The sequence below is a fragment of the Adiantum capillus-veneris genome, chromosome 2, assembly GCF_014529385.1.
Source record: "Adiantum capillus-veneris isolate H3 chromosome 2, ASM1452938v2, whole genome shotgun sequence".
NCBI lineage: Eukaryota > Viridiplantae > Streptophyta > Polypodiopsida > Polypodiales > Pteridaceae > Adiantum > Adiantum capillus-veneris.
Genome location: NC_140932.1, coordinates 25,969,090 through 25,986,023, shown reverse-complemented (window position 1 = coordinate 25,986,023; position 16,934 = coordinate 25,969,090). Strand labels below are relative to the sequence as shown.

General features: G+C 42.6%; 1 pseudogene; it reads left to right on the top strand.

The window, feature by feature from the left end:
• Positions 1–2,025: 2,025 nt before the first annotated feature.
• Positions 2,026–4,152, top strand: LOC147462534 (linamarin synthase 1-like; annotated as a pseudogene).
• Positions 4,153–16,934: the final 12,782 nt, after the last annotated feature.

The following is a 16,934-nucleotide window of genomic DNA, read 5'->3' as shown; positions in this document are numbered from 1 at the left end:
TATAGCCATGCAATCACCCCCAGGTCACACACCCATCATGAATACTGCCTTTGAGAAGCAAACGACACACTACTCACCAAATCAATTGTGCGTACCAATGGCAAATTTTCTTCTACTACTTTGTGGTGTAATGTTGGCATGTTAGGGCCTGATTGGTACATGCATCCTAAGTGCCAACAAATAGCAGTTGATGACTTAGTTGATCGTGATGCCCCAATTGCAAGACCAAAACTACATGAGAGAAGCATGGGAGAGTTGCTATCATGACCAATGCCTTGATTGGTAATGATGGTGAGAGGGGATGCTAATGCATCTAACGAATTCGTTGTTCAATGAAAACAATATATCCAAAAAGGATATCAGCTCTCTATTAGTCTATTTAGAGGGCCACTACCACTCACCAGTCCCATATCAATTGTGTGAGGGGGACGTCTCTAGCGTAATCGCAAATTCGTTGCCTCCTTAGAGAGAAACATAGGATGTTAAGACAAGAAATTATGTGAAGGGAGCCCATTACTTAATTCATTTCCAAGAGACCTCAAATTGACCGAATAATTCTTGAACTCAACACACACACACACACACACACACACACACACACACATAGATAGAGAGAAAGGGGAGGGGGGGGGGGGGGGGGGGGGGGTGGTAGGGGGGGAGGGGAGGGACAAACTTGCCATGATTAGGAGGAGTATGTTGGCGTTTGGCATGACCAACTAGAAGGAGATTTGTCCTTGGTCAATCCACAAGAATGTGGAGAGTAACTACACTTCATTAGTTGTTCGATCTTACACTAAAAAAGATAGACATAGTGTTGATCCAAAAGATAGATTTGTGCTTGGTTGATGTGAATGTGGAGGGCAGTTGGACCTTGTGTGTTGTCATACATTGTCATCTAGAAAATAGTTATAGTGGCGGTTAATGCACAAGTGTATTAAAGAGCTATAAAAGCTCACATGAGACTCATAGGCATTTGCCCACATTTGCGAGCCTCCTGTGAAGGGAAGGAGAACAATGGTTGCTTCAATTTACGAACATGTAGCTGCGACAATGCGCGGGTCACATACCAGTTCCCCTTAATGAGACTTTTGGCACGCCTACATCTACACCTAGTAGCTTCAAGGTTCTATAAAATTTTCAAACATTGACACATTGTAGCAGTATTGACTTTGTACATCGTATTAGGGTGGCAGGCAGACGCCTAGGTTCTAATAACCAACATAGGAAGGGTCGCTACTCGCCACCAGTATTCGGGAAAAGTGTGCCTCAGCTTAGCCTTGAGCCGATTGCAAAATCAAAGTAGCCGGTTGAGGGGAGGGCAAGAAGGAGAAAATTCCGCTTAAAATACATGGAAAATAGTGTGATTTTGCAAAAATAATGGCTAGTATTGTAAAATTTCCGGTTCAGATTTGTCTTGGAGGAATTTTTGGATGTTTGTGAAAATGATTTTTCCCGAACACTGCTCGCCACTCGCCACCGAGGGGGTAAAGGTTCCGTAGTTGTTTGGGACTTTGGCCCGTGCAATCTTCTGAATAATTTCGACAACTCTGGAGTGACGAGTGCCAGCCCACGACACTAAGTGACACATGACATTAAAGAGGGGGAGGGTAAGAGGATCGACGGCGCGGAAGTGGATGCGGAGAGCCCGAAGCAGATTAAACCCGGACGCGCGGCAAGTCAACGCGAAAAAAAACCCGAGCGGCGACTCGATTTGAACCCAGAGCCTCGTCGCCCAGATTGTGACGCATGGGGTAACCATCCCACCCGCGCGCACATGTTGAAGCCATGGCCCGAGTTTTTGAGGTTTTATTATTAAAACATAGGTGCTGCCCGGGTTTAATCTGTGGTCGAGTTTAGTCTACGGCCGGGTTTAGTTTTTAAGTGCCTATCTACGGCTGTAACCTCTCCGATTTTCGTGCGCGCACTTCTCTGCCCTCGATCCCCTTACCCTGCCCCCTCTTTAATACTATGTGTTATTTAGTCGCGAGTATTGCCAACAACACCTCTCTCTCTCTCTCTCACACACACACCCTTCGTTGCATTGTGTCAACATGAGCTCCAGCGGCAGTGCCAAGCAGCAGCCCCATGCCTTGATCTTCCCATTTCCCGCACAGGGTCACATCAACCCCATGATGCAGCTCGCCATGCGCCTGCTGGATGAGGGATTCTTCATCACATTTGTCAACACAGACCACAACCATGATAGGATGTTCCCCAAGCCGGCAGCAGACAATGTTGCCCATTTCTCGACATCGCCAAATTTGCGCTTCAAGCATATTCCTGATGGCCTGCCAGACCTGCATCAGCGCCTCAATGAGCAGCCAAACGGAGTGGTCGAGACGGTTGCGGCGACTTTGGCTTTGCCAGGCCCACTTGCGAAGCTGGTGCGGCACATTTTGAACAGTAATGAGTCCCCTCCCCTGACTTGCATCCTTGCTGATGCCTGCTGCACTTGGATTCAAGATGTGGCTGACCTATTTCACATCCCTCGTGTCTCTCTGTGGACGACTCCGGTGCATGCCAGTATTGCCTACACCTTCCAATCCACTCTTCAATCACTTGGCATCATCCCTGTGAAAGGTTTGTTGATTTCCACTCTTCTGATGCTAATATTGAATAGCCATACTTGTCTTAGCATATCTTATGCAAGAAGATTTAGAAATTTTCTCATGCAAAAGAACGGAGTCGAGTCTTTTCCAGCGTTTTCCATACAATGAATAACATCATGAGCTTCTGCTTGAGAGGCACCGCATACCTAGCTAGGTACGATTGGGGGCAGGGGACCCTGCCCCTCTGCCCCCCCACCGGGCTGGTGGTCCCCTGCCCCCAATCGTACCTAGCTAGGTATGCGGTGCCTCCCTCACAGAAGCTCATGATGTTGAGGGAAGTCACAATGTGGGAATTATTGTGAGAATTTGTCCAAAACTTCTTGTGAATTATGATGGGGCTCCTTTGCTGCTGTGGATTGAGTGGAGACATGTGTGGCAAATCTTTGGTCAATTTGCATACATGCATACATACATATGGAGAGAGAGAGAGAGAGAGAGAGAGAGAGAGAGAGAGAGAGAGAGCACTCTGGTAATTCTGTGGTAGATGACTCTAAAAGTTTTCTGCCCTCATGAGTGCTTCTTTATTTGCTAGCAGATCAAAGCAAACTACAAGAGGTTGTTCACTGCATTCAAGGCATTACTCCAATGAAACTCGAGGACTACATCTCGTTCTTCCTCGTGGATTCCTCGTGGATTCGACAACAGATTTTATGTTTCAATGGTTTTTGAGACTGTCTCTGAAGAGGCCTCTAGAGGCAGCTTGGAATCTAGGTAACAACTTTGAAGAGTTGGAGAGTGAGGCATGTGCTGCATTCAAGAAAGAGGTCCCCAATTTCCTACCGATTGGCCCCTTGCTTCCGACAGACATCCGCCATGGTAACCAACATGACATGGAGTCAACAAGCATTCGCAGCATGTGGCCTGAAGACACAACATGCAAAGACTGGCTCTCAAAACATGAGAAGGCTTCTGTCATTTACATTGCCTTTGGAAGCGTTGTCAACATGCCTGAGGGAGAGGTTGGGGAGCTCATCCAGGGCCTTGAAGAGAGTGGAGCGCCGTTCCTCTGGGCGGTCCGCCCCGACCAATATGGCGCTGCTCTTTCGCGGTTGCGGGAAAAGCTAGATTCAGAGGCAGTGCAAGGGAAGCCGAGCAGCCAAGGAATGCTCGTGTCGTGGGCGCCACAGCTCGCCGTTCTGACACATCCATCTGTTGGCCTCTTTGTGTCTCATTGTGGATGGAATTCTGTGATAGAGAGTGTTGCGGGAGGTGTGCCAATTTTGGCGAAGACTCCCGGGTTTGCGGAACAAAGCATGAATGCACATTACATTGCTGATGTATGGAAGATCGGGCATCGTCTGCCGAATGGGGCGAGTTCGAGTGACATAAAATTGCTGATAAGCTCATTAGTGGGAGACTCTGAGGAAGCTGCAAGCATGCAGGGGCGCCTGTCTGCTCTGCGACAGAAGGCATTGGCTACGGTTTGTCAGGGGGTTCGTCCATGTCCAACTTCAAATTGTTCATAGATGACATTTACAGGCGAGCGGCGGCGGAGGCAGCAGCAGCAGCCAGGCAGGGCCCCGCCGCAGGGGTAGATTGTTAGTGCCCCGTTTGAGGAACATGTCTTGAGTTCAAAACTTACAAAGATTTCCTAATAAAAAGCTTCTTTGCAAAAAAATAGAAAGTGACACTATTATTTTTAAACATATAGTGTCACAATACAAAATTATTGTTTTTTTTAAAAGTGTAATAATGAACTATTTACATTACAATATATTTCAAAGGCATAAAAACTAATGTTTGACACAAAACTCACTTCTCCTCTTTAAAGACAGAGGTACACAAATGTCAACACCCTCTGAGAAGGCTCTATAAAATATAATTTAAAATTATCATTAGCTTGTCATGTGGCATTAATTGACAAGCTTTTTTCAATGGTCCAGATTTGCACCAAAAATTCCACCCTTCACTAAGGACTCTTATGTCGTTCAAAAAATTAAATACACACTTGAAAGTTTATCGTTTTTGGCTTGCTGAAGGCCATAGTAGGGTGCAGTGTTCGGGAAAAATCATTTTTTCAAACGTACAAAATTTCTTTTATTAAATTTGTCAAGAGGAAATTTTAAAAAATTACATTTATTTTTCAGATTTTTACATTATTTTTCTCTATTTTGGGACGGAATTTCTCCTTTTCTCTTTGTTTCCAACTGGCATTTTTCAAATTGAAAACCGCATGATATTAAGCTGAGACACATTTTTCCCGAACACGGGTGGGGTGGGTGGATTTTTGGTGCAAATTGTGGATCGTGGATGCAAGTCGATCAGATGGAGGATACGTGTAAAATTTGCTTGTTTTTTAATATTTTTTTTAGGTTTTTGTGAAAGGTGTTGACATTTGTGTACCTCTTTCTTTAAAGAGCACCATTGAAAATCGGGTCACACAAAATCTTTTTGTCCTCTTCCACTTTTTTTTTTGGTTATTTTAGTTTGTAAAAAAATCCTCTCATTTAAGAGCATGGACTCATTTCATTAAAAAAAATTAATATATCAATCGATTGAATTGTTTTTTATATGTTAATTTAATAAAGACCTTTTAATTTAAGAGCTTCAGATGTGTCCATTTCATTAAATTGTTTTAGTATACCAATGTGACCCTTCACCTTCTTAGTTTCAATGGGTCCCTTCGTTTGAGAATTTAACGATTTTCTTTGAAACTTTTTGGCCTACCCCAATGGGTAAGGTATTAATGATGCCTTCCCTTTTTGCTAATAAAAAAGGAAAGATAATTTTTGAAAAACGGTACAAATTTTAAGGTGTATGAAAGAAATAAAAGATCCTCATTAGGAAGACTTCTAAAGTCTCAGCTTTATATCGTGCCAGTCGAGGGCAAAGGGAAAAGGAGAAATTCCTCCTCAAAATAGAGAAAATAATGTCAAAATCTGAACCTGCTCCAAGGTTAGGGTAGGTCTGTAACAAAGAGAGAGATGGTTGGTTGCAACATTTAAGTGTCAATTGGAGATATGGTTGCTTTCCCATGCACAAACTGTTTAGCATGAGCAACAGCTTCTTGCTTGATCCTTGACCGGTCTGTGAGTAAATTCAACATACTCTCTTTCAAGTGTCATAAAGGCTTTCCATCAACTGAATGCTTTGTCTCAAAGTGCCAAGAGCGATCTAGTATATTAGAGCTACCATTCTCATCATGCAAGCTGTGCAGGGCATTCTCATCATGAGAGCCCTGCAAGGCCGCCCTCAATCTCCATAGCATCAATCCTTTGCTGCTCTAATGCACCTTCCAACTTTTCAAGAAGTGCCTTTCTTTTGTTCTTTAGCTCTTGAAGCTCTGTCTGCAAGCAATCCTCTCTCTCTCTCTCTCTCTCTCTCTCTCTCTCTCTCTCTCTCCGCTCGCCAGGACAAGGTGGCAAGGGTTTATGACTTTGGGATTGCAAAGCTCTTGCATTAGGGTGAGGTTTTCTCCAAGGCCAGGGAACGATGGTGTATGTTGCTCTAGGTAGAATTTGCAATATGTGATGTGTACATTTGAATCATGAATGCTTTTGTCCCTTTGGGTCAAGGTGTTTGCCGTTCGTTTGAGGGTGTGGCAAAGTTTACTGTTTGGGTGTTGTATTCCATTGTATAAGATTGCTGAAAACTTTGCCTATGCCAAGGGAGATGTTTCCATCTTTGGCATGGACCTGTTGGAGATACTGACCAAAAAGATATGCCCTTTTCAGCACCATGGGAGTCAGCTTGACAATGTGGTTCATAACTACTACAACTTACTGATGATGGGGGCACTTGTTGATCATGATTGGTAGTATCAATTATAGTGACTACTTAGTGCTTGCACAAGTTTGGAACATCCTCATCTCTAGAGTTGACTACAATGTTTGCAGAGGGTTTAGCAATGGATTTGGAAATCAAAAGAGGGCAAGAGCTTTAATTGAGCAATATACTGCATGCCAATGCCGCCATTGTTGAGCAAGGAGCAGGAGGATGAGTTAGGGGCTATTGAAAGCAATATGCTGCTTGGAGATGCTTTGGTTGCATGTCCAACTATGTGTACTTTTGAATGAACGAGTTCTTAAGGAGTTTACTGTTTTGGATGTTGCCTCTTGAATTGCACTTACTGTGGGATATGCCCAATATGGGAATGGCTAGAAAGCTCTACACTATTTTTAGCATGAGTGCAAATGCAAATGTGATTGCTTGTGCTTGCATTTTTAAGGCATGTAGCATTATGCAAGACACTCACATGGGTAAACAACCTCATGATGCGATTGTTAATCAAGGTGGATAAAAGACAATGTTTGTGCTTGGAAAGGATTTGATCGACATGTATGCTAGGTGTGGTGTATTTTGAAACACAGTTTGTTCTTAGAGATGTTTCTTGGGAATGGCTCTGTTCAGATGCACTTATTGCATGGTACGTCCATCGTGGGTATGGCCTACGATGGAGCTAGCCTACAGGGCTCGAGGAACATTTTTTGTGGACCGGCTTTTGAACCTTTTCGCATGCATACGAGAAGACTAACTCTAAATTTGAGAGGGATAATCACACTAAAAATCTCATAATATAACTAAAAATTCCATAATTTCAATTGGCTTGAGAACTTTCTTGCCCAAATTTGAGCCGGCCATTTTTCGTTTTGAACAAGCTTTGGATAAAGCAAACCTATCGTTTCCCGAGCCCTAGAGCTAGGGCTTTTGCTATAGAATGCTATATTTTAGTCTATTGATTGCAAGATCTACTTATATGTGTGTGTTTGTGTGTGTGTGTGTGTGTGTGTGTGTGAGAGAGAGAGAGAGAGAGAGAGAGAAGGGAGAGGTGTGCATGAAAGGGTGAGTGTGTCCTCTTGACGAAAAATGGCCAAACAATGCAGGTTTTGGTTAGATGTGGTCTCATATTAAAACACGCTACTCTTTTTAGGTAAATCATAGCTATATGCTACGACTATTTGTATTTGACATCTCCATTCTTCACCTAAGATGATGAATAGTGACATCGACATTTCCTATACTCCAAATTGGGCGTTTTTTTCAAGAAAAACTAATCATCTTTTGAACTATCTACTTTCTTTGATTACATTTCACAATAATGGAATGCTTTTTTGTCCAAGGATGAGATGGATGCAAGTGCCTAATCCGTTTGATGTAAGATAAGGCACATTGTGGGTTATAAATTTAAGAGACTGATGTCATACCCTACTTGAGCACTTGGTTTTTAATCACATCTAACAACTTTTTGACCACCCCTTACATACTCTCTCTCTCTCTCTCCATAATAAAAGAGTCTTTTGTACATTGCCAATGTATCGTGCCAAAAAATATAGCAATGCCCACTTTCCATATTGCACAACCCACATTGTCCCTTATCACAAAATTATTGTTCTCTAAGATGCACCAAAGATCGCACATTATATCTTGGCATTGCTTGGGGAGCTCAAATCAAAAGATTAGTACTAATAGTCAAGGCTAAACAATAATATGCTAGAGATAATGGCAACTCTATTTACCCAGTAAGTGACACTAGGAATCATGAAAGGGCTTTCTCTTTATATATCCGTGAGATTTAAATTGCTAGAGAGCCTCAACGCACACCATAAATGTATTAATATCAAGAAACATTGCGAACACTTTCGTGACATAAAGATAGACATCATATAAATAGCTTTAAATTAGTTTTCTTTGTTGAGGATGTGGGAGTTTCAATTGTGTTTGATAAGATAACAAGAATATCTATACCTTTTTGCGAGGAGATTTAAAAAACTTTGGACGATGGAAGAATCCACATATCGTTCTATGGACTACCACCCAAAGGACACAAAGAAAATGAGGGGGGTTGTGGTCAGTCTATTGTTGCGTTAACCAATTTGGCAGTGCATGCACGTGTGTGTGTGTGTGTGTGTGTGTGTGTGTGTGTGTGTGTGTGTGTGAGAGAGAGAGAGAGAGAGAGAGAGAGAGAGAGAGAGATAGAAATATTTTATCGAATGCTTAAAGCTTCCACACCTCGTGCTCATGGAAATCTAGAAGACATGCACAACCTACTATGTGAAGAGAAGGGATCACCTCCGAAAGCTGTGCATGCATGCATGCATGCATATGTGTGTGTGTGTAGAGAGAGAGAGAGAGAGAGAGAGAGAGAGAGAGAGAGAGAGAGAGCCTCTTGCAACAATTTCCACAAATCGTAGGATGTTAACTATTGCTCCATATCAGGACCATGTATGGCATGCTATAGTTGAAGCTCAATAACAAGGATGTTTTCATTCAACGACGGGTTGTTTGCAAGTGGTCAATCTACACTCAGAGGTGTAGTCTGGAGGTAATTTGTTGGGGATCTTATTACGATTTATTAGTTATTTGGTGCTTGCAGTAGTGTGCTTTTGATTCTTAATAGATTTTTTAAAACTAAAGAACGTGAGGGTGAACAAACAAACAAATTTGTAAGCAACGATGAAAAAAAAGTGTTGATCGCCCACCCAGAATGTCACTACCAACAACTAAACTTGACCATCTCCAAGGATGAGCACACACTTCAGGGGGCTGTCTGAACTTGGCTGGTAAAAGGGTGTTGGACAACCTTGGATTTTGGCCAGTGTGATTGTGTTGGCTATGACTCCATCGGTGTCAAAAGTAGCTCAAAACCACAACAACATCAATTTATTTGATACTTTTAATGACCATCCAATCATTCCTTTTAACGTGATTTGGCTCCTCTTTTGTTATTTGTGTGTGTGTGTGTGTGTGTTTGCGCACGAGCGAGAGAGAGAGAGAGAGAGAGAGAGAGAGAGAGAGAGAGAGAGAGAGAGAGAGAGAGAAGAAGAAGAAAAAAAGAAGAAGATTAATTTGTAATCATAAGAGATCACAAAGATCTAGCCAATCAATTTTATTTGATTCTTGAGCACTTGCATGCACACATATACACACACACATAGAACTTTTCCTTTTCACTCTCCTTTGCACCATCTGCCTCAGCAGCTCAAGACTAATTTAAGACACTTTTATTTTCAAATACTACTTCCATATCATTTCTAAAGCGCATGATAAACTCTCAAGCTTGGTATCAAAGAAGGATTTGAAGCCTCGTGCACAAACATATATAATCTATCAAGAAGCCACTTACTCTCTACAACACTTGCATAGGGACTGAAACCAACATCTCCAGAGGGGCACAAACTCCACGCAGTCATGGATCACATTTAGAAATTACTTTGATTTTATATATGTAGAGAAATCATTAATATTTTTTAGCATGCAAAGGAAAATAATGAATAGGATTATATGAACGAATGCCATACTCTTTTTGGTGTTGCAGTGACGTGCGGGTCACATACTAGTTATATATAATGGAGCTTAAAAATTTCAAGGAAGGAGAGGGTATCCAAGTGTTACACACAGGTTGATTTCAAGTTTCATTTGAAATGCAAAAGTGAAAGGTAAGTAATAAGATTGTAAAAAATCTATCTATACTATATATGAAGCACCGTAAAATTTGCAAGGAAGGAGAGGGTATCCAAGTGTCACATAGAACACACAGGTTGATTTCAAATTTCAAATAGGTTGATTTCAAGTTTCATTTGAAATGCAAAAGTGAAAGGTAAGTAATAAGATTGTAAAAAATCTATATCTATACTATATATAATGGAGCTTAAAAATTTCAAGGAAGGAGAGGGTATCCAAGTGTCACACACAAGTTGATTTCAAGTTTCATGTGAAATGCAAAAGAGAAAGGTAAGTAATAAGATTGTAAACAAGAGAAAAAAAGAAGAAAAAAAGTGATAAAATCACGAGGCCTACCTATAAGCATTCCTATATGGAGAGAGAGAGAGAGAGAGAGAGAGAGAGAGAGAGAGAGAGAGAGAGAGAGACGGATGTTCTTCCCAATCCTCGAGAGTTGGGAATCATAGTCTGCGACCTTTAACTTGTCAAACGTTCAAGCCTTCAAGGCAAAGAGAGAGAGAGAGAGAGAGAGAGAGAGAGAGAGAGAGAGAGAGAGAGAGAGAGGCATTGGTCAATGCCCAACAAATTGATAGGGAGATGAGAGAGAGAGAGAGTGAGCATTGAGCACGCACTGAGAGACAAAGCAACACTGGTTTCTAGCCTAGAAGCCATCATCTATGAAAATGTGAAGTTTGCAAAAAGAGAGAGAGAGAGAGAGAGAGAGAGAGAGAGAGAGAGAGTAGGGGAATTCTAACCCCGGGTCTCTCTCTCTCTCTCTCTCTCTCTCTGTCTCTCTCTCAGATAATGGCACACAACAGAATGGAAAGTTAAGCCTGCCATACACAGTACTAATGAGAATGCCCCCCTACGGCTACAACAGCTGCATTTAGTTGCACCAAATGAAGCTCTCAACCTCTCAATATGAGAGCGAAGTGCGCACGTAGGGTTGCAAGAAAACACCCATGAAGATCTTAGTACGCACGCTCTCCAATACCAGAATATGCCAACGTCGACTACTGCAATGGTGTTGTTAAGGTTGCTCTCAGAGGCTTGAAGCACTAATTCATGCAGACTCTTGCAAGAGGGCACTCTATTTGCTGTAGTCAAATGTACTATTGTTGCAGCCTCTACTGATGTTCGATTCACAATCAAATTGCCACTAATCCTGTTTTGTTATGATCGATCATAAGTGTGAGCGCATGCACGGTATCCCAGTTCTTTCTAGAATCATCGCCAGAGAGGTCATAGCCATGAAATAGACGATGGTGATTACAAGGTTTGCAAAGGCAAAGATGAAGCTAAAGGCTTGGCCTAGGATGTATAGGCAATTGGCTTTGTCGTACTGTGTATCCTCCAAAAGGAACACTTCAGGAAGATGGCTCTCACGAAATAGACTTGGAAAATGAAGAGGCCCACGCCTTTAAGGAGCAGGAGAGCACTGACAAGGAAGAAATCAAGAGTGCAGGGGGGAAAGGGAAGCTGCCAAGGAGCACGATGGTGGCCCAGGTGAGAGTGTAGAAGCCAAAGAAGCAAGAGAGCAGGTGAAGGGCGGCGAGGAAGATGGTGCCACTCTTGGCACGGGTGACTGTTAGAAGCTGGACACACCCTACGGAAAATGACTGCTCAACAGATTATTATTTTTTGTAATTATTCATTTATTGAGAAGACCCGACATTTCACCTTTGTAAATATTGGGGCTTACAGAAGTTTCCAAATTGTATCCCAGTTTTGACACTTAGATTGAGTAGATGGTTTTATTGGAACATTAGGGTTTGAGAATTGTAAGGTATTTATACCACTTTTTGACCTTAATGAAAAACCTTTTGTCATTTTAAAAACTTTGAAGTCTGTGAGTGAGAGTATTGTGTACGAGAGAGAGTGAGAGCTTCATCTTGACGCTACGCGCGCTCTGGTGGTCGGAATCGAGTGCGAAGAAGTACAGCGTGTTGCCCCCGACGAGAGCTACGCGCCAATACCTACATTGCACGTGTACGGTCCGGTTTTGCGAGCTCCATCTATAAGCTTCATCTGGTGATTTGGTGAGCATACGTTGTCTGTTTTCGCATTTCAGCATATCCACGCATTCGCATTGAGTAGAGCTACACATTAGGCACTTTAGTTTTAAAAAATGACGACTTGCAAATTTTGGCCAGACATCCTACGTGATTCTACACCAGGTGTTTTGGGTTGGGATTTTGGTTCATAGACCTTAGGGAGAGCGACCTATTGGTGTTAGTAGGGTCTCCTTCAAGTTCTGTGGCATTTCGAGATCGTTTGATGGGTATTCGCCTCTATAAAGCGTTGTAGGAAATCTCCTCTTATGCACTCCTGAAGGCTGTAGCTTAGACATTGGGTAGAGACCTCTGTAGGAATTAGTTAGGAGTCGGTCGAGTGTAGGTTGACACCCTATGCTTTCTTCCACGTGCCTGCGGGTCGAGCTTCGTCCTTAGCTGACAAATCTTGTTAGGTGAGTTCTCGCTGTGCTAACGTCCATCGCGGCGTATCCGTCCAACATTGGCGCCGCTGCCGGGGACGAAAACCTTAGGTAGGTGACCGAAACTAATCCTTGAGGAAAGGGATTCTTTGGCTTGCCAAGCATCTCGTTTTACATTTAGATAGGATCAGAGGGTGGAGGACTCTCTATGTCTTAGAGGGAGTCTAGGGAGCGTGTGTCTGGCCTAGATCCTTCGACTTAGGTAGTTTTAGTTGAGTTGTGTGGTAAAGAGTAGGAGTTGGAGTGGTAGAAGCGGGGAAAGGAGAGCTTGAGAGTCCAGAGAGGACAGGAAGCAACCAAAAACACCATTATCACCATTTCACATGAGGAGTAGGAGTAGAGTAAGTAGGACATCATGATTCAGGATCTAGAGCACTTCATGCATGTATACTTGCTTGTTAGATTTATCACAAAGTTGTAAAAGAGGCAAAAGTGCGTTTGAAAGCTGAAGTGAAGTCCAAAAGTTTCTATGAGTGTTTCTGATAGAGCTGCAGAGCATTAGGAGCATTTCTGCCAGGAAAAAAATTAATTTTAAGCCAGGAGACATCCTACGCGTAGGATGTCTATAGGTTAATCTGGTGGAAATTTTGAAATTTTGAGTTGGCCAGTGTGTTCAGAAGGTAGGTTTTATCCTATTTTCACCTGGAAAGTGGAAATTTGACCATATCTTGACAGGCTAAGGCCAGATAGACAAAAATTGCCAGACATCCTATCCAAATTGTGCCAAGGCATTATTTTAAGACCAAAACCATAGGATGGCTGCATGAGCATGATCTGCATGATATATTGAGTGACTGAGAGAGGTCTCATCTCATTTGGATGAAAAAATTGGGTTCTAAGCCGACTTTATCACTTTTGACTGAAAAAGGCTAGAACAACTAAAATTGGGGACTTTTGAAATCCAAACCAAAATCTAAGCATACCACTGGGTTGCTGATATCAAGGGTAAGCTGTGGGTCAAGTCTGGGGTCAAACAGACCAAAAAGACATCCTACGTGTAGGATGTCATCTGTGTGATTTTGCACTCCAAATCCAGATTTGAGCATACCAACGTGATCAGCACCTCAAGAGGAGTCTGTGCTGTGCATTCGAAGCCATTATGAGCAAAAAGACATCCTATGCGTAGAATGTCTAAAGCAAGAAATTGAAGCCAGAAGTTGACTGTAGGCATAGCAAGGTGTTGTATAGCCTGAGGCAAGCCTCCTAGTCAATTTTGGTCCAAATTGGAGTTGATTAGATTGATCAAGACCAACATCAGGCTGTCGGAATAGATTTTTGATCCATTGACTAGCTTATATGTGTCCAAATCAAAAAGTAAAAATAGCTGTGGATTCAAAACATCAAGGGGAATCCATAGTGCAAAAATCCATGCAAAACAGAGTAGGAGACATCCTACGCGTAGGATGTCTACTGGGACTTAGTGAAGAGTAAATTTGACTAAGCTTATACAATGAGGTTCCATTTGACTTAAGGATTCTAGAACTTCTTTCAGAAGTGAATTTGGACCTTGTTTGACCTTTTGACGGAGCAAAGACCGAATTCAAACTTTTCATGTAAATTGACCGACATCCCAGGGAATTACAGTTCCAGATTAGTAGACCTAATCCAGAACATAAGCAGTGTATAAAATACAGTAGTGGGTGAGGTTAACTCTCCAGTTATACCAATCATTACTAAAATCACCTCTAGTGGTTAAATGCTTTGATTCCATTGCCGAAATTAAACGCTTGTGTACAGGTATATTCAGTAACAAAGCAAGAAGTTGTGCAGAAACTGACCTTTTGCTAGGTGAGTGGTTGGATATGTAATAAATTGCATTGCTAAGTTTGATGAATTTAAGATCAGGAAGATACATTTTTAGAGACCAAAAGGTGGCAGGTGACCAAGGTAGCTTAGTGTCCACCGAAGAAAGTGTAACTCAGGCAAGGCTAGATCCACTAGCACCGATTATTGAGGAGGGTAGCGATACTGACACTTCATCAGAAAAATCCTTCTTCATGATGGGTAGTCAACAGCCAGGAGGTTTCACCTATGACGGACCAATGCCAAGGGGAAGCACCTCCCTAAATCCTTCGAATAATTCCAAGTTCACTACGATCTTCTTAGAAGGAACAAACTCGAGGGAAGCCCTAGTTTATTCCGACTATCGAGGACGCAAGTGTATTTGTATTGAAGACCCGGCTCAGAGACTCGAGATAATTCGGGTCTATGATGATGGAGATAGATTCCGAGATGAAAAGGGGAACCACTATTTAATAGTTAGGAACCCTGAGGATTACAACAGATATGGAGATAACGTGGCAAAAGGGAAAATGGTTTCAGAAACTAAAGAACCACCACCAAACATTGATCGACCTGGAGCACTTTTTATGTACGATAAGAAAACAACCAGGGTTTCAACGTATAATGAGAATGTGGGGATTTACAAGCATGAGAGCGAGGGTATAGTTTCTTACTTTTGTTGCAAAGAACCCTACCCAAACGAGTTAAGCAAAGACAAGGTTCTTTACTTATTCTCTTATGAAATTGCTATGGGAAGGATATCGTTTTTGTTGATAGGTACGGGCGAGAATACCAACGTATTCTCTCAGAGGAGATAGAAAAGGCAACAGTTCCAAGAGCATCAACATATACCCCCAATGAAGTGCCAAGAGACACCTACACCCCTAGCAAGTCGACAAATCCCTTTTCAGAAGAGTATGACGCGACCTCACATTCTACTCGACCCCCGCAGACATTCAACAACCAAAACCAACCAGCAACTCAGCCATCATTGCAGGCATGGCTTCGACAGAGTGCAACATTAGAGCAAGACTGAAATTGAGATGGTTATCAAGCCGCACGAGGACTAAGGGATTTACAAGAACCACCACTCTATTCACGGTATCAAGGAGAGAGTAAGCCAAAAACTCAAGGGTCAACAGAGCTTGGAAGACCACCCATAGAACGCGTTCGAAGAGATGAACCATCTCTTTCAAGAACTGTTAGAAATTATGGCTTAGGAGCACCACTGGGAGAGGAACCAGCCTACTACAGAAGACCAGAAGAGGTATATCGATTAGGACGTGGAGATCCAATGATGAGATTTATAGACCATTGTAGAATTAGACCTTCTCAAGTGCAAAAATGGGTAAACAAGAAATACAGGGGAAACAGAGATCCTAGAGATCATGTAGCAGCCTTTGTGCGTGTAATTAGAGCGGAAGAGGTGTTAGACTTCCCTACCCAATTTGCAGGGTTTGGACTAACCCTAGAGGATGACGCTGCTACTTGGTTTGACTCTGTAGAGTGTAGAGACTTTGAGTCTATGGAGGAGATGTTTGACGAGTTTATCGAGGAATTCTCACAAAGGGGGATAGCTCATAATACAGTCTCACAAATCCATAAATTCAAACAGAAAGACGGGGAATCTGTGCGAAAGGCAGCCCTACGACTAAAAAGATATGTTAAGTTCTACCCGGTAGAAGAACTACCAACTCAGTCCAAACTTATGCTTATATTTATCCAAGGACTAAGGAATACAGATCCCCAGAAGGACTTACTTATGAAGAGGAGCACGACGTTAAATGAGTTAACTAAGGAGGCTCTTTACCTTGTGGACAATTGTGCGGTCTACAAAGAGGGTGAGTTCAAGGATCTTGACGACGATCCATCCTCACAACAAAGTGGAAGCAAGCCTTCTAAGACAACACCGAAAGGAGAGGTAGCTGTAAACCAGGAGAAGCTTGTAGAGGAAGTGCTAAAAAAGATTAACTTGTATGCCAAACCCCAGGCTAAACAGCCCAAGTGGTGTGCTATTGAACAAAAATGGACAAACCACGGGACGGAGGAATGTTATTATAATAAGGGGTATGTGAGAGAGAGACCTTATGCTCCCCAAGCTCAAGTAGCATCTCCTCAAATTCCACCGATGCCTAGGTATCAAGCAGGCAACCTACTAGGACCTGTAGGTGTAGAAAGACCACAACAAGTGTTGGGGCAACAACCACCCCTACCAGGATTACGACCAGTCAGCATAAGATACACACCAACAATAACCGAACAAGACGAGAAGGCTTTGGTGCCTATGCATGTATATTATGAAGAACCCAATGGATATGCTGCAAATCCTGTCTATTATCCACCGAAAGAACCCTCAACACCAGAACCATGGAGCATGATAGGAGGTGCAGGACCACCAACAGCTGCGCAGGCAGCAGGAGAAGGAAGATATAGCTTGGATGAACGAACATTATTGTTCATAGCCAAAGGAGGCATGGGCGGGCAAAGACATGCATACCAACAAAGAGGAGCTCAAGGAGCACCTCCACAGCCTAAAGGACCCTGCTACAAGTGTGGTGGAGACCATTGGCTAAGAGACTGTCCTCATGATGAAATCATTAGAGTCAACGCATATTGCACCGAGTGTGGAGTTACTCATTTGATTCCTGATTGCCCTAAGAACCCAAGAA